Source organism: Mytilus trossulus, chromosome 3 (genome assembly GCF_036588685.1).
Source record: "Mytilus trossulus isolate FHL-02 chromosome 3, PNRI_Mtr1.1.1.hap1, whole genome shotgun sequence".
Taxonomy (NCBI): domain Eukaryota; kingdom Metazoa; phylum Mollusca; class Bivalvia; order Mytilida; family Mytilidae; genus Mytilus; species Mytilus trossulus.
In genome coordinates this window covers 57,154,216-57,180,304 of record NC_086375.1, presented here as the reverse complement: position 1 = coordinate 57,180,304, position 26,089 = coordinate 57,154,216, and the positions used below count along the sequence as shown (strand labels likewise).

The 26,089-nt window shown below is 31.6% G+C and overlaps 1 long non-coding RNA gene across 1 annotated transcript in view; it reads right to left on the bottom strand.

Annotated features, from left to right (window-relative positions):
• Window positions 1-19,017: 19,017 nt before the first annotated feature.
• LOC134711936 (uncharacterized) overlaps window positions 19,018-26,089 on the bottom strand; it is a 65,031-nt gene continuing 57,959 nt past the window's right edge. Inside the window, exon 5 of the long non-coding RNA XR_010106247.1 lies at window positions 19,018-20,635. This is a non-coding gene — a long non-coding RNA (uncharacterized LOC134711936). The remainder of the gene's footprint in view (window positions 20,636-26,089) is intronic.

The following is a 26,089-nucleotide window of genomic DNA, read 5'->3' as shown; positions in this document are numbered from 1 at the left end:
CGGTTATAGCTATATAAGCAGAGTTAATTTGTTTTCTTCAATATAACCTCAATTTACTCAATTTTCTTTGTAATATATATACTAGTAGTAACATAGATATTGTTTTTGGGGGCCTTTATAGTTTGCTGTTCGGTATGAGCCAATGCTCCGTGTTGGAGACCGTAATTTTGCCTATGATGATTTACTTTTACGAATAGTGACATAGATGGAGAGTTTTCTTATTGGTACTCATACCATATCTCCTTATATCATTCTGCTCATTATTAGTCAATGATATATTCTAATTATTCAAGCATTTTACTTTGCAATGACTATAAAGATATACAGCCTCTTTCATTAATAACTGCTGTTTTCTTTGAATCTTAAATAAGAAATAAGATAAAACAACTGTTTGCGTTACAACGCAAAGGTTTGCATAATAACGCAAAGATAGGGAAGAAAAATGTGTGGCGCTAATACGCTTCCGTAGTCTGGAACACATTGAATAAAGAGATATGATGAACATGTACGATAACGGCAGAATAAACATTTTTGGGATAATAAAATCAGATCATTTGCTTCGAAAACACGATGGCAAATATTTCAAAACATTTGATTTTTTTAGAGTTCTTTAAATAGTTCGTGGCACAAAACGAAAGCAGTACCATATTTTGCATCTGATAGCATTGTTGTAAATGTAATGTCTAGCTTGAGTAGAACAATTTTTTTTTATCCTTTACACGTAACAATCTGACACATTAAAACAAAATCGTTTGCAAGACGTAAATTTTATCTTTGAGAGTATGTGTTTAAAATTAAAAAAAAACAGTCCTGGTTATAAAAAGAGCATAAACACAATCATAACACAAGGCTTACAGTCACCACCGCGTGTAGCCTGAAATCTGACGAGGACTCAACATTTATTCTGGAACTAAAAAAATAACTCTTCAGTGACTTTGATCAACATCATTATATCATTACTGTTGTCGCAATCCAAGGGGAATATTATTATCTCTTACCAACACCTAAAAGTGCTTCTTAACAAGTCTGTGAGTTCTTTTCTATCAATACTCAATCTAATAGACCACTTTCGAGTTCATCCGTCACCGGCAAAAACTCGTCAATTATGACGTCATTTACCAGATAGAGGGGCTCGCCTGTATCCCTGCACTATTTACGTTCATCAAGCGTCTTAGTGATCGTCTTTGTGCAGGATAAACTAGAAATAATGGTTGCTCTGTAGGTACTTACTGACATTTCCATAATGACAGCAGTGTTGATTGTCAATTTTGAGAATTCAATTTGCCGAATAATTCGTACAATATAGAATTATAGTTTTCCAACCACTCAACATTGGAAGGAAGTGACGACGCCCCTAAACGCACACATGACGATGATAAAGGCGCGTATAATTGACGAGTTTTTTCCGGTGACGGATGAACTCGAAAGTGGTCTATTCGCTTACCGGCATGCGCACGGCCTATAATTGTCCAAACACCTTCTTGTACTTTCGATCTTTGTCTAAATATGTCTTTTTTGCCTTTGAAACAGCGTTTGGTTTTGCTTTGTTCTGCTTTATATTCTATGTTTATTTTTTTTTATCCTCAATCGTCTAGCAGGTGGCAAATAAAGGCAAAAGTGGTGTACCGCTGTTCAAAACTCTATGGACAAAAAACAAAATTTGGGTAACAAACTAGGGAAACGCATTACATATAAGAGGAGAACAACGACACAACATTAAAGTCTGGTGCAAGAAAATTGGTACCGTTAATTTTATGTAACACACACAGAAACGGACTAAGCATTAGACAAAATCCGTTCAGAATAACAAATATAACATCAAAACCAAATACATGAATTTGGGATAGAAAAGTACCGTGACACGTCTTATAGTAGTGTGAATTCACACTCAAATATAAGAGAGAAAAACAAACGACACAACGGAAACACAACGTTAAAATGTTACACACACAGAAACGAACTATGATACATGTATAACAATGGCATTTTCCCTGACTTGGTACAGCACATTTTAAAGAAAAAAATGGTGAATTGAACCTGGTTTTATGGCATGCCAAACCTCGCACTTTAATGGCAATGTTAAATATAACATTGAAATGACAACATTATATTACAGGACTACAATACAAATAAATAGGAGAACGTATTAGATAAAGAAACACATGATTAATATATAATAAAAGGCATCAGGTTTAAATTCAATACGCCAAAAACGCGTCTCGTCCACACAATACTCACCAGTGATGCCCAGATATAAATGACCTAAAATGAGAAAAAGTACAAAGTTGTACAGCACTGAAGATCAAAAGTTGAAAAAGGTTGTGTCAAATACGGCTATGCAATACATATTATTGTACTGCATCTCATTATTCCCGTTTAAAATTAAAATTTTTAGTGTCATTCTTAAAAGAGGGACAGTCAAACTCAAAATCGAAAAGAAACTGACAACGCCATGGATAAAAATGAAAAGTATACATGACACAACATAGAAAACTAAATAATAAACAACACGAACCCCACCAAAAACTAGGGTTGGTATCAGATGCTCCGGAAGGCAACGGCCAACCAACTCGTGATGGCGTCCGTAAAATTTACGAAGTGATGATTTCAACTCCACCGTTTGGAACTCTTGATGTAATAGCTTCCCTGTGAGCAATAACTCTCTATCAAGAAAATCATGATAAGAAATGCAAGCACGGGAATATCGTATCAATTGGGAGATATATACACCGTATGCAGGTGCTGGAATGTTGCTATTTAGAAATGGAAAGTTCACAATTGGAATGTTGAAATCACCTCTTTTGTTGTAAAGTTTTGTTTTCAACCGACCTTCATAGTCAATTTCTAGATGTAAGTCAATATATTAGGCCGACTTAACTGTATCTGTTGTATCTCTAGTTCAATGGGATATATGTTAGGCATACTTATTATAATTCTGAAAAGTATTTAATGTAAAGTAACTTGCAAAATGATACAGGTACGTCAAATATCTATACTCAATTGGTCCTGGGGTGGTTTTGTAACCTGCAGATAAAAAGTGCGCAGAACAATAAAAAATAAAAATGGAAAAACCAGTTTTGTATGAAAGAAAGAATATTAAACAATAGGCTATTTAGATAAAACAGATAATTATTCTTATAATGTGCCTTCAGAAAATAAAAATAAAATTTGGGTCACGGAACTCATTTTCTTCCTACAATACAAAAGAAGTTAATTCCTTAAACATTCTTTTATAAAATATAATCTATCTAGGTTATCTGCTTTCATATGGATGGGGAAAAATGGATCATACAAAAAAGATCTGTCTTTCTCAAAAACAATCCAGATAATTAGAAAAAAAAACTTTTTTTTTTCTTTATTTGGATATACGGTCTTGCAAATGAATTGCATTCCTCTCTCAAAATTTGTATGTTTTTTGAAAATCTAGACCATATGTGTTCTACTATTGATCGCGGAAGGCACTCTTTGTGTTTATTCATGCCATCGTAAAGTTATTGAAATGGCTAAAAGATACATTACTTATTTTCAAGCAATAACTATAATTAGATACATACACACTATAAGACACCAAATAGGAAACATTGATTAAGTCCAGCGATTGGCAATCATTCAACTATAGCCATGCAGGAAATAATTATTTTTTTTCATTTTGGGCGCCAATTTTAGATTCCATAAGTTGAATGTTGGTATAAAGGCAATGACAGTTAAATTATTCAGACGGCCGTTCTTCTTTTTTTATTGAGAACTGCCCTTATAATTTAAACATTGCCACATTATAAGAAGTTACAACCTTAAGCAAAAATTTAGAAGCGATCAGTTCACATTTGTTTAACAGGGAATACTATTTGAATTCAATGAATTGTTTGAAAGAGGACAGTTAAGATTATTTGTGAAAATACATTCTTTTCAATGTTGACATTCAAAACAATTTTACTTCCTCCCCCCTCTCATTTGTATCTAATTCGTGTTGAATTATAAACACTTAAGGTATCGAAACAAATTTAAATCAAACACAATATTTATAAGAAGGGACTAAACAAATATTTGCAACTGTTAAACACAATGAACCGGTGTCATGAGAAAAGAAATACGTGTCATTTGCCGGGTACTTTATTTTAATATTGAAAAAGACACAAATCATCAAAAGCTGCAAGGAAATTAATCAGAAATTTTCAATTAAGAATTAAACCTCAGACAGTCACACTAAATCTATAAAAAGAGCGAACTAGTATGATATATGATTTTTGCAATGTTTTTTTTAGTATGTACCCTTAAGTTTTGTTCGTTTACTTTTTTACAGTAACAATTAAGGGTTTAATTCTAAAATAGTAGCGTTGCCTGTAGCAAAAATGACCAATAAGACAAGTTCTAATCAGAAGTTTAAAATGGTATGTCAGTCCTCAATGTTAGAGAGTGTTCATTATTGTGGTAGTTGAGTAATTTATGCTATTAAGAACATTTTTAGTAAGAGGATAAAAATTTTCAAATTTAGTAACTTAATCAAGTACATTAGAATAATGATACAATATTTTCCATATCCAAATAATATGCATACGAGCTTGAATATTTACTTATATCTTTAGAGCTAAAACGAATATGCCTATCACTAGCTTTTACTTTTTTCCCAGCTATCTTATTTATTGTATAACACAAGACTACTAACACATTATGATTGAATAAAGCCAACAAAAGTATACCACTGTCCAATAGTTTTAATTCGATTAAGCAAATCAAGGTCCGTGTACCCAACTAAAACTGAGGGTGAAACATCAGCTGTAAGCGGAAAAAGTAAGTTAACAAAAATACAGAGGAAAATTCAAAACGGAAAGTCCCTAATCGGATGGCAAAATCTTAAGCTCAAACACATCAAGCAAACGGATAACAACTGTCATATTCTGATTTGGTATAGGGATTTTTTTATGTAGATAATGGTAGAATTAACCTGGTTTTATAGCTAGCAAAACTTCTCACTTTTATGACTGTCGCATAAAATTCAATGACAGGCACAGGAATACAACGGAGCTTACAGGACTATATACTGCTTAAAAAATCTATTTTATATTTTGAATTGCTTTTTAAAATTTATATGGTTGATGTCAAATGAAGATCCAATCGTAGTGCAATGACGATATTGATAAATAGTTTATATTAAGACTAAAAAAGCACAATTTGGTAATAAGATATTATCAAATGATCAGTCAGTCTTTCATTTAATGCTTACTCATTATCGTTTTACACAGTCGTTGTTGACTCCCTTTTTATATTCAGTGATTAATGTTGATTTGTTGATTTTTTTTTCAAATAAATGATCATCACAATTTTTTGTAAACTGTAATTGTTCTGCTCCTCTGTGTGCCTTTTGATACAAATACAAATAGTTGATTTTTTGGTATCCATCTTTTCATTTAGCAACGAACCGATTTTCATATTAGACCATTATAATGCTAAAGGTTTAAATACAAACCAATGAAAGAACTGAATGTACAAAGACCTGTAATCTCAGCCTGTTATTGCAATGAAATGTTACCAGAAGTCGTACTAATTTAAAATTCAAAACTTTAGTTTACTATTTTTGTTCAGACGTCTTCTGTTAACTATAATTATGCAAACGTATTGGAACACACGCTTTCATCTGTTTCCAACAAAGGATTTCCTGATTTCTATCAAATCTTATCATACTAAATCTTTAAAAAAAACACCACATTTAGTATATTCAACCCCACTGAAATTTTATACAATTACGTAAATGCAATTAAAAAAAATATTAGAAAACAAAAATCCCACCCATAAGGAAACATTTCTATGAATAAATTTCTTTCAACTTGATAATGCTATAATAAAATGCGATGACTGGATGGATTTAATGAAACGACGTAAAAGGACCGAACACAACATGACTGTTTACTAATCACTAAAGTTGATAGAATCCTTAAATAGCGAATAAATAGATTCCTTTACAGTTGTGTTTAACAAACCAAATAGTCATGGGAAGATAAACATTGATTCAAATATATTTTGTTTCTAGTTTCTGATCTATTCTAACTCATATTCTATAGTTTTTAGCATACCTTAAATTAAATGGACGTGCTGGAAAATACGTCAATTTCGACAAACAAACGGCACAATGAGTACGAGTACTTGAAATAGTTCCTGGCACACAATATAATCAGTATTCCGCTTAACATATGATAGCATTGTTGTAAACGTAATCACTAGCTGGAGAAAAACATTTCCTTTTCTAGCACAAATACGTAACCATCGGACAAAGTTAAAAAAAAAAAAAAATCGTAATAAAATACGCATTGCCTTTTATCACCATCCCTTATCACACTGTTGTCGCAATCAAAGAGGAATATCACAATCCTTTGGCGACACCTATAATTAAAATTTTATATGTGTTTGTTTCTATCAAATATTTCAGTTAAAACATTTTTCAAATACCCGAATGCGTCTGGTCTATGATAGTCCATATACTTTCTTGTATGTTTGTCCTTGTCCAAACGTGTGTTTTTGTCATGGTGACGGTATTTAGTTTGCTTTGTTCTGCGTTCTCATTTCAATGAATTGTTTTTACTGTCTACCTTCTAGTAGTTATCAAAACCTATTACTTCATCTCCTTATTACTGTTTTAGCATTGTAAAATGCATTGCCATTCTAAAAGAACCCTCATGATAATTTTGAAAAGAAATCAATTTTTCATCAATGTAAAATGTTCTTTCAAAGTTAAAAAGTTAAACTTCAAGCGGCTAAATATAACTTCAGTAGATATTTTTAATAATAAGTAGCTAACATCGTGTGGTTATAAAAAAAGGAACATACATATTAATTATCGTACTTTTTTTAGCTTCAGGTTGTGCAAAAAACAATATTATAAGTGGAAAAACCAGGTTTGTATGACAGATAAGAAAACAAAATGATCGGATACTATGTATGAGTAGATGATCGTTCGAAAAAATAAAATTAAAATTTGTTCATATGGCTCGTTTCTTGCTTCAAAACAAAAAGTAAAATCACAAAAATACTGAACTCAGAGGAAAATCAATTTGGAAAGTCCATAATCACATGGCAAAATCAAAAAACAAAACGCATCAAAAACGAATGGACAAGAACTGTCATATTCCTGACTTGGTACAGGCATTTTCAAATGTAGAAAATGGTGGATTAAACCTGGTTCTATAGCGCTAACCCTCTCACAAAACATTGTTTTATTAAACCAACTTTATCCGAGCTATCACCCTTCAGATGGGAAAGTTGAGAGATGAATCATGCAAAAAAAGTTCCTTCTTTTCATAAACAGTCTCAAATACTCATATAAAACACATGGTTTTTAATTTCGACGAAAGGTCTTACAAATAAATTGCATCTCTCTCTATATATGTGCATGTTTTATTAAAGGTCGATCCGTTTCTGTTTTGGTATTTTCAATGTTAGATCGATCGTATTAGACACTTATATTTTTTTTACATGTGACATCACAGTTATTGAATAGGCTGAAAAAGATATTAGTCGATGGGTGCCTATGAGGACCAGGATATGCTTAACCTTATAGTGCACCGAATAATATCTCTGTTTTTTGGGGGTATGTGTTGCCAAGTATAAAATTTATCACGTAGTTGGTTTTGAAATATGAAGGTATAGTATGATTGCTTATTTCAAATATTTCATTTATTGATTATTTCTATCAAATTACTAGTCCTAAAGGGTTATTTCAAGAAAAATCAATAATCAAATAAACGTAAAATATAAGACGCAAACATGAAACATTTATTTTAAGCTTTATAACTATTTTGATCTGAGCGTCAGTGAGTCTTATGTAGACGAAACGCGCATCTGGCGTGTTAAATAATAATCCTGGTATCTTTGGTCTGAGTCTTCGGTAACTATTATTATGTCTAGCGATTGCCAAGTAGTCAGCAATTGCCATGCAGAGAATAATTCATATTTTTTTTATTATTGAAGCTATATTAGATGTTTTAAGTCGAATGTTCTATCTTTGTTGAAATGAAACAATTGACAGTAAAATTTAAACCAAATTTATTAGACGATCGTTCTTCTAATTGATTGTTACTTGCTCATGAAAACGAAACGATACTACACTTGTAAAGGAAATTCATCAGAAAAAACATAGAAACCGCAATAAGGTCACACTGTGTTACAGGGAATATATTTCTTTTTGAAGTCAATGAAGTGTTTGCATGAGGACAGTTAAAATTATTTGTGGAAATAAACTCGTTTCAAAGTTGACATTCACAAATTAACTTCCTTTCCCTTATCTTTTGTATCTAATTCGTCTTCAATTATAAACACTTATCAATTTATCATAAAACAAATTTTAAGCAAATACAATATTACTAAGTAAGGGACTATGTAAATATTTACAACCGTTAAAACAATCAAAAAGTGAGTTGAAAATAGCGATACGTGTCATTTGCCAGGTACTTTATCTTAGTATTCAAAATAGATATAGAAAAATTGCGAACGTTTAAGGTGTCAGACCACCAATTACTCCCTCCAATTTAGAACGTATGTAAAAGTAGCCCTACTCTGACACAAAATAGTGCTTTTGATGTCCTTGTTTACCTAAACTAACCAACACTTTTGCAGAAATGAAACTTTTGGTGAAAGAGAAATATATCTTTACTATTTTGAGCCAAAATTTACTGGTCGATGAGTTTGCATTAAAAATTGAGGATTAACGCGCTCTATACAAAATTTAGATTTCCAGGAAACCAGGGGTTTCGAAGGTCAGTTATTTTGTAAGAAGGCTTTAAATGATGGTGAAAATTGGCATGTAGAAAGCTGATACATGTACTATTCAGGATATACCTGGTTTCTATGAATTTAAACTTAAGGTGAAATATTTAGAAAGCTGTGAAAATTGCAAAATTTGGTTGAAGAGATAGGGATTTTTAATTGATGGTCTGACACCTTAATTAAGTATGCAACAGGCTTTCCCAATAAATCTATCAAGCGAGCAAACTAAAATGATATATGATTTTGGACAGGCAATTCTTTTTTGTGTTTTCAAGTGTGTACCTTCTAGGTTTATTCTTTTACTTATCAACATTAAACGTAAGAGTTTAGTTCTAAAAACGTTGCGTTGCCCATTTACATGTCCATGTAATTGTCCAGGTTAAGGAATCTTTAGAGCTGTTATAAGTATGTTGTATGTCAATATCTGTGTTAATGTGGCTGCTACGTTGATCACTGTAATTACAACATAGTTTATGAAATATAATTGATTAAAATTAACATCTATCATATCCAACAAACAAATAAAGACAAAGTTGGGGTTACATTTTGAACTTTTCGCGCCATTTATAATTTTACAAACTACGATCTTTGTAAATGTTTGTCTAGGAGTTTACATAATTATAGATTATCGTAAATCATCTCAAAGGGATTGATATTCTCGGTTAAGCCGGTACAGCGAAAGCGAGAAAAGCAATCGAGTTGAGATGACCAATGATAATCTGTTTATCGCTATTTTACCTATGCCGACGTTGCCAATTGCATTAGCAATGCCACGTGCCTCCTTAGGTTCTAGCGATAATTTTCCATCTCAAGCGAGTAGCATGTTATGAAAATTATAAAAAAAAAGATGAAAGGAAAAATACACAAAATAGCGATAATTCAGCATCTTGGCCGTACTAATCGTATATCTTGAAAAATACGCAGCTCTCATATCAATATTGATTTTATTGTTTGATATAGACATGGCGGAAACTTTAATCATTGAGAGTAAAACGTGACTTTGTTTTGAATTAGAAAAATAGCTTGCACCAAAAGCATGTTTTAGACACGGTTAAAAATTTGTTGAAAGTTACTGAAAAATAAAACTCAAACCAAAGTCAAATACAAAAATGCAATTTATAAAAGAAACCTTGGGATTTAAAAAGATTTTTTGCAGATTTGTTTGAAATAAATCATAGAAAATCGGAAAAAATCGATTGTTTCTAATAACACGGAAACAATATTTCATCTGACATTTCGCAAACATGATTTATACAGGAACTATAAGGACAAATGCAATCCGGATATTTAAAGAGGAATCAGTTATTTTATTGTTTCTTTTGTTTGATAAAACGTAACAACTGTGAACAATACAATATAAATGACAATGTTATGATTTACCGTCGTTTATATAATCCTGGTACTTTGATAACTATTTAAACCACTGGGTGGATGCCACTGCTGGTGGACGTTTTGTCCCCGAGGGTATCACCAGCCCAGTAGTCAACATTTCGGTGTTGACATGAATATCAATAACTTTTTTATAAATTTTTATAAATTTCCTGTTTACAAAACTTTGAATTTTTCGAAAAACTAAGGATTTTCTTATTCCAGGCATAGATTACCTTGGCTGTATTTGGCACAACTTTTTGGAATTTTGGATCTCTAATGCTCTTCAACTTAGTACTTGTTTGGCTTTATAAATATTTCGATTTGAACGTCACTGATGAGTCTTATGTAGACGAACTTTTGATAACAATTATACACATTTCAGCTAATTTATTTACTGGAAAACAATCCGTCTTAAGAATGAAACTATTTTACTTAGCTTTATTTAAAAGGTTTTAACTACTATACCTCAATTGAAGCCTAAATTTCTTGTATAAATGAACTCTTCCAACCTTCCAAACTAAATCGGCCTCATCGATTTTTTAGGTGGTTAATTAAGCTATTGATAATTCAGCTATTCGATGAAAATTGAAATGGCTATTATATAAAGACAACAGCAGTATACCGCTGTTCAATAATCATAAATCGATTTATCTAAAACAAATCCGGGTCCCAAATCAAATCCGAATGAATCAAATAAAATATTAGTATGAGTGGAAAACAACGGAACAACAGAAATTCTGAACGGACTATTTTCTAGTTTTAGAAGCCGTTTCCTTCATTTAGATCCCATTTTTATTCAATCGTAGTAACACAGCTATATTAGATCTTACATACTATGCAATATAGTCTACTTTTAATTGATACATAAAAAGTGAAACAACGTTTGATATCACCAGAAATACAAACAAAAATCTTTTATTTAATACATGTATATTGAATTTTTCGTAAAAACCAAGGATTTTCTTAATCCAGGCAAAGATTACATTAGCATTATTTGGCAAAACTTTTTGGAATTTTGAATCCTCAATGCTCTTCAACTTTATATTTGTTTGGCTTTATACATATTTTGATATGAGCGTCACTGATGAGTCTTATGTTGACGAAACACGCGTCTGGCATACTTAACTATAATCCTGGTACCTTTGGAAACTATTTACACCACTGGGTCGATGCCACTGCTTGTGGACGTTTCATCCCCGAGGGTATCTCCATCCCAGCAGACAACACTTCGGTGTTGACATGAATATAAATACTGTGGTCATTTTTATACATTTCCTGTTTACAAAAATTAGAATTTTTCGAAAAACTAAGGATTTTCTTATCCCAGGCTTAGATTACTTTAGCCGTATTTGGCACAACTTTTTGGAATTTTGGATCCTAAATGCTCTTCAACTTTCTATTTGTTTGGCTTTATAGATATTTTGATTTGAGCGTCACTGATGAGTCTTAGGTAGACGAAACGCGCGTCTGGCGTACTAAATTATAATCCTGGTACCTTTGATAACTATTGACTATATGGATTAAGATTAAAACACAAATTATCAAACCAAAGTCAGATTGTATCTGATGATCTAGTAGAGTGAGTAGTTATATCTATTTTCATCTTACTCATTTCTCTTTCCAGGTTTGTCTTATGTTAAGTCTACAAAGTCATGAGCAGACCTTGGAACTTCTACTAGAGATATGCAACACACATTGACACACATTTATTTTTCAACTTTTTGCTGTAAGACGCCTTAAAAATCGGTCTACTGTCATTCTACTTATAGATCTTGCAAATATGGTGTACTTCCATTATAAAACCTTTTATTTGATTCATACTGGTTTTATTTGACCATAGATGATCTAGTTCGGAACTAGCTGGGTCAATATAACGAGAGATAATGAGACAGGAAATAAAATCATAAAAATACTGAACTCCGAGGAAAATTCAAAAAGGAAAGTCCCTAATCAATGACAAAATCAAAAGCCCAAACACATCAAACGAAAGGACAACTGTCATTCTCTTGACTTGGTGCAGACATTTCCTTATTGCCAATAATACCCAAACGACAGTTAGCACAATCCATACCGTATACGCATTTATAAACAACTCAGATATGTCAAAATGTGAAACAATTCTAACCTTACAACTGTATTCAGTTCTGATTTATATTAGATGCTGAAGATAGTCAAACTCATAAGTCGAAAAAGACAATGTCATTGCCATTGCAAAAACATGTCTAATTTGTTCATTTTGTTATTCAATTCTATTTTAACATAAATCATGAACAATCATTATTAGTTACTTTGACATATGTATATGCTATCATGCATTCGGTTTGGGCTATGATGTATCCTTGCGTTTTGATTTCGTTCTCAAAATTTAGTTATATGTCATCCAAGCCAACCCATCCCAATAAATCAAAATGCTTACTCAATAAGTACAAAGTCGGAATAAAATTTGAGATATGTGTACCATAAAACTTATTTAGTAAATTTTCGGCCAAAATGACCTCTATTCATCAATGCATAAACGATACGTTGTCAAAAGTATTACTTTATCGAGTACTAGAAACGACTCCAAATACATGTATAATTTTTTTTCTCTTGAAATCGTATTGCAAATCGTATTAAAATTTATTGTGGGAACAATTTTTAGAATAACTTTAAACTTTAACACAATTCATATTATATTTTTTACTGGAATTCTGTGCGCAAATTTAGTCATCGCATTAATCCCAATTAGATAAGCGACATTTTCTTGACACATCTTATCGTGGGTTTTTGAATAGTATGTTATTCCGCTGATCGAGATAAAAGAGGAAAGGTTAAGTACTCACCAAACAAGATTAACCTTGTCAAATTTTCCTTTTTCAAATCAGGAACTTAATAAATGGCTATGGTTGCATAAAACTTAGTGTTCTCGATCACTATAAGAATTTGGTGTTGATAACGGACCTTGAGTAGATAATTTTAAATTAATTTGAAAACTTGTCCAGATACGGAATGATATATTGCAGCGGAAATGATTAACCATTGACGTTGAATTTTCGGTATTTGCTATGAGTTTCACTTATAAAAAGGAAAAACAAATTTATAACAAATAAGTTCTGAAGTATTGAGATGCACAATTGAAACATAAAGGTTGAATCCTGGTAGAATATAGTCCTTTATCAGATGCCAACAGTAACCTCATAACTCTTTACACTTCCGGAGTAGATAATCTCGTTTGATTTTCTGGAAGGGTTTTTTTTTCTAAATTTTCTAAGATCTTTTTTGTGGATTGTAACGAATGAAGAGAGATCTTGTGTAAATGATGAGATAACAAACCAACGACGATACTAACAAAAAGACATATCAAGGTGAACGAACAGTCTTTATCAATAGAAAGGAAATTTTAAACCATTGCATCCTTGCGTTCTTACTTTTGACCGTAATATTGTCATCGTAATCCGACAAAAGATCTTTTTTGTATCTCACTCGATTCCTCTTAATTTTTCTATAAATTTCAATTAATTAAGCTTTTTTAATATATTTCTACTTTATTAATGAGTTTATCAACAAATTTATGACAGTACATTATTTGTTTGATGATTTTTCAAAATGATGTCTTATTATGTAGAAATTACATAAAATCTTTGTTTTTCAATTTTTATAATGCGTGATCAAACTAACAACGAATGTTAATCAAAGTGTTTTATCGGGAAGTCTTAACAGTAATTTGTGAACTGTTGTTTTGTACTGGAGGCCTCACTGTCACTTGATGAACAGCAGCAATACATTGTATCTTGCTTCTGGTTTTGTCAAATACGAGATTTTTATGGCATGGATAAACACACCCTATAATACTTTTTTTTATTTAAACAATTGTTAACACGTCTAACAAACCATAATTTTTCTCACTTAAACTTTTGGTTGAGATATTATGTTTTCCAGACATGATTAACATTCCACATGACAGCGTAAGAATTATAAATCTATATAAAGATTTCGTTTTACCGCCTTTTCTAAAGACACAAACCACAGATTGCAAGATTATGGTATGTTAATTCCTTTAGAAGATGATAATTGAAAGATATTTAAATTTGATCATATCTGCAAATGTCTCGGAATACATTTTCAGATGTTCTGAAGGTCAGTCAATAATGATAAGGACAGATTTATGAAATTTATAAAAAATACTTATTATATGGCGTTTCGCTTTCAATGTTTTTATTCGCATTATTTTATTTCCCTTTTGATCATAATAAACAAGAAAGAATCACTTGTTCCATATCTCAAGTAAAAGGATTAATTAACACCACAAGGAAACACTGCCATTAAAACGTTTTTGCATGTTATTGTTTAAATCTCATACGGTCGTGGTTTTCGTAGCAGTTTTTCGTTTTTGTTTGTTAATTACCATTTATATTTTGATGTTATATTTGTTATTCTCGTGGTGTTTTGTCTGTTGCTTGGTCCGTTTCGGTGGTGTGTCGTTGTTCTCCTCTTATATTTAATGCGTTTCCCTCGGTTTTAGTTTGTTACCCCGATTTTGTTTTTTGTCCATGGATTTATGAGTTTTGAACAGCGGTATACTACTGTTGCCGTTATGTATAGCATTTCCTTTTTAAATTATAATCTTCACGATCTAACCATTTCTAACTGTATCATTTACAATTACCTACACACTTTTTTCGACAGAGAGTCTCACGTAAAGAAATGATTCATGTCACAGCTGATACAGATATATTTTATGGTTAAAATCTCCCAGAGTTTGCTGCATCTCATAATATTGTTGTCAACACTACGTTCCATATGACATGGAACAAATCAGTGGAGCGTGACCAATTTATCAATATCGACCAAACAATCAATAAAAGTACAATATATATTACTATACACACAAATGCACTAGCATTTATCACAATCTTCCTTAAAGGAAAAAAAATGATCACAATGAATTTTTTTTTAAATTACAATGCCCTGTCAAAATAATCTTGAAAGCAATGATACGTGACTTAGAATGTGTATTATTGCTAAATAAAATTCTTGGTAAACCTTATTTCAGCATAATTTATATCTTAAGTACTGAAACAATGACAGCATTCCCTTGTATCGATTGCTAGTTTATACTGTTTGTCAAAGTCTGGTGCAACTAGATCAGGTTAAGGTAGATCACCAGTATATATTTTTTGAGACAGAATTTTTTTTATAATTTGCCAAAATGAAGATTTTACTATGCTCTTTTCAAAAATTTAATAAAAAGTATGGGTCACCGTGCTATTTTTCAAGCTATGAGTCGTTGAAAATTGGCAAAATTTGGTTAGTTTGTTCATGAAAAAACACATTAGTGTGCATAAAAAAAAATTCTATGAGATAGAATTTTGAAATAAATTGTGAGAAGAAAGGTTTATAATATGTTTTAAGAAAATAAAAAGAAAACATGATGTCACCGAACTTGTTTTCTTGCTACAAGTAAATATAAAAATTTTCCATATTAGCCCAGTATAAATTTTGTACTAAAAGAGTTGTCTCCCCTTAAATGGCTCATTTGAAATAAATGATTTAAAACCAAAGAAAATGATATTTGTTAAAATATTTTGTATAATAATTAATTAACAAGTTTTCTTCAAATACAAAAAAAACTTTTAACAATTGAATTGCAAATCTGTATCCAAATTTGCAGATTTAGGCAAATAACTAGACCGATTTTGTACTGTGATTGTACAATCCAAGATGGCGGTATACCATCAATCTACCTTAAACCATTAGAATAGCTATATTTATTCTTAAATGCACTTTTACATTGATCGGTTCGTAAGAAAAAATGGTTAATCGAAACATTCTCGTTAGCTCATGATTTTCTTTTTCTTACAGAAAAATCAATTGCTTCTATTAGTTGCATGAAGTGTGCTATCAGTCTTTTAGAAATGCAATGGCTTAGATAAGTAAGAATTTGATATATGGTGTTTCCAAGTATCAAGTATTATAGCAAATAATGATATCGTCAACGCTGTTTAGAAACCATTTAAATCTTTTAGAATTTAATGAATAAGAGATTAAAGATGCCAAAGGAACATTCACAACTCGAACAGAAACTAACTAACTCCTTAACAAAAAACGAAAAACGATGAAATGACAATCAAGTCCACAAACCATACCACAAGAAGCTTAAGGCTGAGCAACGCAAACCCTATAAAAAAAAGTAACGTCTCTGGAATGTGAACGCATTTTCATCGACATAATTTTATATTGGTAAAAACCATCAACGCAACAAAAATAGACATTCGTTTTTGACTGTCCTATCCCTCATTACACTGTCATAAGAATTTTGAAATAATTTATTCAAAAGTCAAATGTATATGCAAATTTTGCCTTACCTATCTATTCATGCCATCACCAATCCTACATATAGAATTTAAATCTGGTGTTTATTTTCCTAAAATGTGTAATGAATCTATGATCTGTATGAGTGATCAGCGTTGGCAAATACAATGACAAAGGGTGCTTTATTCTCTACCAATTTCCTAAAAGAGAGAGGCTCCAAACTCATAGATTGAAAATAAACTGAAACCACAAATGGCTAAAAACAAAAACGACAACTAATAGTACAGAGGACACAGCATTGAAAATTACAGAACAAACAACACGAACCCAACCAAAAACTAAGGGAGTGATCTCAGGTGCTCCGGAAGGGCAAGAAGATCCTTAATCATATCATTTTTAAGAATATAATCAATTTTGTTTTTGGGGGGACTGGTATATTTTATTACACACTATTGCTATTTACAATTTATCAAGTGTACAGCTTTGCACTAAGTTACCCTGATGTCTTAGTTATTATGTATCCAGGGAGAAAATCTAAAACGAAAATTGATATTTCATTAGAATATTAAAACATTTTAAATTATTTCATGTTTACCGGAGTATTCAATTTCTTTCCAAGTTGATTTTCATTTTCTCTTTTTAAGATATTGTGCTTTTTATACGGGTGCCACATGTGTAGCAGGATCTGCTTATCCTTCCGGAGCACCTGAGATCACCCCTAGTTTTTGGTGGGGTTCGTGTTGTTTATTCTTTGGTTTTCTATGTTGTGTCATGTGTACTTTTGTTTGTCTGTTTGTCTTTTTCATTTTCAGCCATGGCTATGTCAGTTTGTTTTAGATTTATGAGTTTGACTGTCCCTTTGGTATCGTTCGTCCCTCTTTCAAAAGCTTACCACTATATTAATAAAACTTCCTCATATTCGTTATTAAATGATGCCCCTGTGCAACTTTAATTTAGTTTTTCTGGTGGTTTATTTTTTTCAAAAACATATTTTCGCCCCTCTTTCATAGGATTTACCCGATATGGGCGTTTGGGTCGTTGTTTTTTGCCTTCATTTACATTACAATACTCTTTAGTTGTTTTATTGTGTGTATTAAGAAACAAATCAAAGCATTGCAATTTACAACTTGCAAATCATTGTGTCATTCATTATAGGAAATAATTATGTTGGTATGATACACATGTTTTTCTTTGCAGCGCAAAGGAGTATTCGCAAAATAATTAAAACCAATGTCAATGATGTAGAACCCGTAGTACATGGCTTGCAGTGGAATTACCAAGTTTCGGTAAAAAATAGCTTTACATTTCACCTGGTTGAAAGCCTCTTTTTCTACCAGACTTGTCATAATAAACTTGAGGTTTTCCCCAGTTTTCTTTTGCCTTTTAGAGCTTTTATAATTGTATTTTGAATTTGGAGATATAAAAAATAACGGAATTGTTTGTTGGTATCGTGTTATAGCTGTTCTTGCAAAAGTTTTAATTGGAGTTTTTTTTAACAAAACGGGAAACCTTTTTATATAGATATAATAATATTTGGTATAAATTCCAATGAGACAACTCTCCATCCAAAAAGTCCAATCATAAAAATACTGAACTCCGAGGAAAACCTTTATCAAATGTTAAAAACAAAAGCTCAAACACATCAAACGAATCGATAACAACTGTCATATTCCTGACTTGGTACAATTTCAAGTCACAACTTGTTTATGTAAATCATTCATAATAGGTTAGAGTACGGTCTTCATCACAGAGCATTGGCTCAAACCGAACAGTAACATATTAAGGACCATAAAAAAGACTAGTGTAAAACCATTCAAACGGGAAAACCAACAGTCTAATCCATATACACTAATGATCCACATCAACAAAAGTCAACCACTGAACATCAGGTTTCTGACTTAGGACAGGCGCAAACAAAAAGCAAGGGGTTTTTAAACGTTTTAATTGGTAAAAATCTACACCCTTACCTGACACAATAGTGTAACATTTTTAGCATCTTTAGATTCGGGTTAATTGTTAATAAATTACTGATATTTTATGACACACAGCAATAGTAACTCTCTGGTTAGGTTTCTATATATTTGACACGCATGAAAGGTCGATAATATTCCGCAACGTGATGTTTAAGTTTTGGTTTACTGAAAGTTTTTCTGAGAAGCTTATTCACACCTTAATATTATACTCATCATAAATACCAGGCTAAACAATATGTATGCCTGACGCAAGTGTCGTGTATAAGTAACGCTAAACAAATGTACGAAGTTGAAAAGCATTGAGGAACCATATTGCCGAAAGGTTTTGACAAATAGTTAAGGTTTTCATATTTATATGTTAGACTATCCTTTGTTATTCGAAAAATTCAAAGTTTTGTAAACGATTAATTTATCATAATGTTCGCATCTATGATAGTCAATGACAAACAGAATGGCTGATTACTGGAGGTGTGATAACTAGACGTATGTTCTCCATGATATAAACTTTTTAATAACCTTTAAGTGTGTGTTTCAACCCCTGATATACAAATTGCAATTTTCCGTCCTCATGACATCATAATAGATAAATAAATGGTCGGCGTCTCTTCATAAATAATACAAATTGATCTTTAGTTATACATTATAGGCGATTAAGATGTTAATCTTTTTGTTTAAGTTAAACATTATAGGCGATGAAGATGTTAATCTTTTTGTTTAAGTTAAACATTATAGGCGATGAAGATGTTAATCTTTTTGTTTAAGTTAAACATTATAGGCGATGAAGATGTTAATCTTTTTGTTTAAGTTAAACATTATAGGCGATGCAGATGTTAATCTTTTTATTTACTTTACAATTATTTTTCTCTGTGCCTTTATTTTCTTTTTGAACGTATACTTCTTGGCGTGACTCGGTATGTATAAATCTTGGTATCAGATATTTTGCTTTAGGCGCTTCGATTGCAGGTTGGTTCAGAAGTGCGATTCGGACGCAAATGGTTTTACTATATATAGTGTTGTTTTCATTTTATTTACCCTTGTTGTCATATTTTTATAATAATTACTATCGACTACCACAAAATTTAATTGGCGAGTTAATATGGCTTATTTGTGTTTGCCTTTTTCAGTTTTTCCTGGACGAGCCCTAAATTTTTATAAATACTGATTTTATAATGCTTCACACAATATAGCGTTACCAACAATTATTAAAAATTAATTTTATAGTTATCAATGCATAATAGATAAACTCACATTCAAATACTTTACACATCAATATGTATTTCTCTATCAACTGTTTAGTTTATAATCCTTTAAGTTTTTCATATGCACACTTTTTACCTAAAAGTACAGTTTGATAATTCAACAGTTTTAATACATTCAACAACAAATTGTCCATTGATAATCTTTTTTCACCAATAATGATTAAATCCAACAGATCACGTTTTCAATGACGAATATATCCAATCCACACATCAATACCAAAGAAAGAGAAATATATTCCAAACACAAATAGGTGCTGCTCTATGGTTCCTCTGCTTATACTAGCCAAACAACAAAAAGTGTTATCGACTCAAATGTGCCTTTTCCATTAATAAATTCACTGTCTTTTTGATTCATTAAGAGATAACTAGAACATAAATCATATCTTTCACTTCACTTTTTCCCTTTTGTGTAACTCCATTTTCTTTTCCTAGTATAATTGCGTTCGAGGTTTTCCGGTAGTATTCTATTCATCATCTTACCTCGCTGTGTATGTTGCATATTTGACGCCATCACGAGTTAGTTGACCGTTATGGAAAAACCGTTTTACAAATGATATCGGATATGTTCCTTACGTCGAAACTACAATCCCCTTCCCTTTCATGAATGTGACCTACCGAATTAGACTATTAACTTGATTTGTTATCACATAAGCAACACGACGGGTGCCACCTATGGAGCAGGATCTGCTTACCCTTCCGGAGCACCTGCGATCACTCCTAGTTTTTGATGGGGTTCATGTTGTTTATTCTTTAGTTTTCTATGTTTTGTCATGTGTACTATTGTTTGTCTGTTTGTCTTTCTCATTTTTAGCCATGGCGTTGTCAGTTTGTTTTAGATTTGTGAGTTTGACTGTCTCTTTGGTATCTTTCGTCCCTCTTTTACTCTTTTTATCTTCCAAAATAGCTGTACATCCGTTTTCTGTTTTCTGTTCTCTCTTTTCGTCTTTAATATCTAGTATCTGTCCAACTCTCTATGAGTCTATTCACCTGGAATTTTAAAATAAAATTATAATATTTATTTTGTTTAAATCAGTAATTGAGGATACTTTGTTGAATGTCTTTTTGTATTTGTGTTTACTACTCATCTGGTGAACCAAGACCTTAAGTTACCAATTAGTTAACAGTATTTTTTCGTTAAAGGGGACTGACGAGTGTTCAAAACATTTAATCCGTCACATTACTTTTACATCATTCTTAAACGAGGAGCACGTATTGCATTGGTATTGCTTGGACACTGTCTCTCATAGTAAGATTCGTTTATTGGTTGTATTATACTGTATAAGCCAGGCCGTTGCTTATTCTTCTGTTTGATTGTTTTCCCATCTTGCCATTCCGTAGTCTCTTAACATTTACTATACAGTAAGTTTTCCTTATTGTCGAAGGTTGTACGATGACCTGTTATTATTCACATCATTGTACTTTGACCTTAATCGATAGTTGTATAATAGCAATCATGCTACCCTTTTTTATTATAGAAAATAGATCAACAGTTGAATTGAAAAACAAATACTAGACGCCTGACATTATTCACAACCTTTTGATATTAAAAAAGAAACAAACTCGAACAAACATTAAAAAAACAAATTTATATAAGAAATATAATGATCTAACAGTCAAATTGTAAATTTCTGTCAAAATAAATGAATTGCAAATTAAATAATGTAATTTGTTTTTTCGTCAGTTTACATAGTCGAGCGGTTAACTATATCAGATTTATGGTTTTCCTCTTTTCTAATTTACCTTAAATACATTTGATGAATATCCAGATTGTTCGATTCTAACACTTAATATATACCATTTTCATTCCATTTTAGTATAATTTTAGTATATTTTATTCTTTGTATATAATTTTGAATAAACATAAAAAAATATTGAAATATCATTCCCCGCACAAAATCGTAACGTGCAATCTGGGGAACAGTCAATGATTAATATCCTCAGATCCAAAAGCCACACACAGTCCCCAGAAAAAGATGAGCAGTTGATATTCAACGCGCTAAACGTCATGAATGGTGAAATGTATAAATAAACTCATCATAGATACCAGGACTAAATTTAGTATATACGTCAGACGCGCGTAAATATAATAAAAAGTAAAAATACAAAAATACAGAACAAGGAAAATTCAAAACGGATTGACTGGTCAATAGGCTTACATAGAAAACAGATAATCTTTAAAAATAAAAATAAAATAAAAATGCTACATAGAAAGAAAAACATCATGTTCATATCATGTATGTGCTCATGTGAAATTGTGATTTAATCGAGAAAAAAGGGGGTCATGCAACGAAGAACAAAAAGAAACGTAACCCTGAAGTCAAATTTTTTTCCCCTACTTTCTGTTTGCTGTTTTTACTAGGCCGCACCACTTCCAGAAAACATGATATCCTTTCACTTTCCTTGATTGATATCCCCGAAAAGATGCAAGATATTTTTTAAATCTATATGTATGTTACAATTCAGCATAAACCTATAATCAAACAGGAAAAAAAAATCAGAAAAAATGGACTATTTTGTTTCCTTTTCATAATTTGAGATGCACCGAAAACTGGAGTTGTAAAACAAGACTGGTACCTACAGGTATTTTCATATGTACAAAATGATGGATTTGATCTGGTTTAAAGCTAGCTAAATCTAGCACTTCTATGAAAGTCGATAAATTCACAACCATGTGTGAAGAAATAAAATAGACATAATGGGTAAAAATAGGGATACAACAATCAACTATATGATATTACATCAAGTCCTATAAAAACAAACAAACACGTCAACAAAGATACGCAAAAAGCATATAGACAAAGCGCATTAGCAAAAATAAGATACAAAAAACATAATTTTATCATGGCAAATAATGCAATGACAAGATGTAGATGTACTGAGCCACGTCAAACGGATATTACCAAAACAATACAGTAAATAGTAAAATTAATATTCACAAAGACAAATAGAAAATATTATTGCACGTTATTTAAATGACAAATAACGTCAGTAACTTGAATCTGTACATCAAGACCGTCGTGTATTAATGTGAATTTGATACGGAAAATTTATCAACAGGTTTTGGTATCTTCCGATTAACTTCTTTAAAAAAGGACGAGACGTTTTTTGACATACCGGTTCATCAACTTTCTGCTCAGACACTGGTAACAATTCACAAATTCTTAGAATCAGCGGCAACCTAAAAAAAATACAGAATAAGTAATTTCATATACAGTTGAAGTTGATATATTGCTACTTAGGTAGGGGGAATTAAAAATTTCAAAATTAAAATCGTCTCCTTTGTCATAAATAATTATACTGAGATGACCGGTAATGTCAAATTCGAATTTCTAGTATTAGTCTAAAAATGGAGGAAGACACGTCTGTAGTTTCATTAATAGATCTGAAGGATATATTAATGGAACCCAATCAGAAAAGTTTGGATTGTTCATGGTAAGAACATGATCAATGCACTAGTAAATGTGAAATCAAATGATCTGGCTTTGTGATAGTCTTGTTTTTGATAAGTGTCTGAAGGAACTTCGACTCATACAAAAATAATAAGAGGTAGGCAAGGAGAGGCGCACAGTTCGTTCGCATTTGAATGCCGACAAAGTTTATATCCAAATTCAACAAATATGATGTAAATAAGAAACTCCAGTAAACTGATCTCTTGTTCCTCTGTGTAGCATGGTTTACCTTTTGGTTCACTTCTAACAAAATATACTATTTGGTATCCCAAAGTAGTAACCTTATAGCGATTGCTACAATTTTCATTTTGAAAAGCATTGTTTATTAAATGATTGAGGCAAAGTTTATTTCATTAAAAATATTTTGTTTCACGGAATACCAAATTAAATAAAACGTGTAGTTATTTTCATTAATAAGTGGTTTGATTCAATATGTCGATCTGACATTAATGTATTTCTTACCGGCGGTAAACTACGGTTGTCTTTAATAACCATATTAAAGAGAAAATCTTACATTGGTAAGAACCTTTTTTTTCAATAAAAATTCATAGAATGTTTTGTTTTCGGTGTACTCTTGGTTCGAGCGTCGTCAATTTGATTAGTGTGGTTGAATACTGATATCGTTATGGGTTTTTCATTTCATGAAAAGGTATTTTGAAATGAAACTAAACCAGATTTTATTAACATTATTTGCCTTGCGTTTACATATCAATTTTACTACACCAGATACCAACTTTCACATTTTATTTGTCTTGAGTGAAGCACGTAGCGTTAGGTTTGAAATTACAAATCCTAATGAAAACTTTGAATATCATGTTAAACCAGAACGAACCAAACGTATAGCGAAACCAGGAACAGGAATCAGAGGTGATATGTCACTATATATTAATTGATACCGTGCTTGCATTACTACCGGATTTATATAGCCTTATTTTGTTACAGGAACCAGTAAATTTAAAACAATATATATTTCCGGCTCATGCTTGTATGAGGTAACGCAGTTGTTGTCTCTTTGACACATTCCCAATTTCCATTCTCAATTTTATTCAATATTCAAGACTTTTTCCTACGCTGTATTTCAAGTGAAGCGCAACCTTATGCTTGAACGTTTTTTTAAAATCGTAACACAAACTTTGAATAGGAGTTTTAACCGGAAATAACCAAACGTTTAACGAAACCAGGAAAAGGAATCAGAGCTGATATGTCATAATATATCAATTGAACCTCCCTTGCATTGCTACCGGGTTCTTATAGCATTCTCTTGTTATAGGAACCCGCAAGTTGTAAAAAATTTCATGTCTATACGAGGTGTCTTAAAATGCATACTTTATAAAGAGGATTTTTGCTACTCTTTAAATGAACACGCTTTCTAAAAGACTATAAGATCTGAATATTATGTACATAACGGAACTAAATAAAGACATAACAAAATGCTATGAAAGAGAGAGAGAAATATTACAACTAGGGGGTGATTTACGACATTTACTGGCTCTACTATAAAGTCTTGAGCGTATTGTTAGCATTGAAATATTATCAAGTTCGTCGGAAAGAAGACGGCCATCATGGTTATGAATTTGTCGTTTTATTTCTTTTCTTTTTCAGTCGTCTTCAAACGTCTATTTTCAAAACCAGATATGTTAGCTGGGCAGCCCACCAACCACGATGGTGAAGTACCAGTCTATGAGTGTAAGAAAAAGAAATAATGATGAGTTATCAGGACCTATGTCGCGAAACATTGTAATGGTGGTCCATTTTTATTCAACATCACTACACGGATACATGCCTTCTGACGTCAGACGGCATAGCACTCCCCGATCCATATTAGGTTAAGGAGTGTATGCTAACACTGACATACACATCTATATATTATGCAGACTGTTCAACGTTGAATTGGTTTCTGTTAATATAAGTAATATGTCGTTTAGCCGTTGATTAGTTGCCCAAAATCGTAGATTGCGGATAACGTGGAACGTCCGTTCATCTGTAATGACTGATACTTGACTTCCTTGATTATTTCCTGGAAAGACTTAACACGCGGATAAGAAAGGTGATCGAACCGAGGAGAGGTATATTGCTCTCTATATATAAAAAATAAATACATAAAAAAGTTATTAAATGATTACTTTGTTGGAGTACGCTTCCGGGTCAGGACTTTAACCCTATTTCACACTTTATATAAGTTTTTAACGAGATTGATTCATTGAATGATTTGCAAATATTAGTTTGTACATTTTGTTTTATGCAAGACATGTTTAATATTTGTAATTTAAGCAATAATTGTGTTGTGTTACACAACTATTGCCAATCTAAATCACCTAATGAATGAGGTTATCGGTTTCGAGCACCACTGACGAAAATATTTTTTCGAAGTACACATTTGTTACTTTAAATTAAATTCGACATCTTGTATATTCTGTATCACGCTAGAAGCATTAGAACTTTATCCCCAACCCCGAAATGTATAACTGGTAATAATTCCCATTTTGACATCAGTTTTGAATATACTTTGAAAGTAACTCTGTTGTTAAACTGCCATTTTGTAAAATTACAGTTTACTCTGTAGCCAGTGATTATGATTTATGTGTTGCATTCATACTACAAATTTTGAAAGTGTGTTTAAATTTATATCACAATTTTCAAAGGCAAAGTTAACCTCGCAAAATAGTTACCTTCCTGTTCCATGAGTTCTGTCATTTTGATTTTTGAAAATTTAAAACGTTTTCTCGACGACAATAAAAAATCGAATTCTTAATATAAATAATTATTAAAAGATAGGCAGTCAGCTAATGTTTGTATATTAGCTTAGTCCCGGTGTCCTATAATATAAGTTCGATTCGGGTATAGATAATAACTTCCAGGTATTTAGTTAGGAAGTATTCCCGTTACTTTTAATAGAACCAGTTATATTTAACTTCCTTGATTATTTCCTAGGAAGACTTAACTCGCGGATAGGAAATTTAAATATCTACTAGATAATATTTGTTTTTAAAAA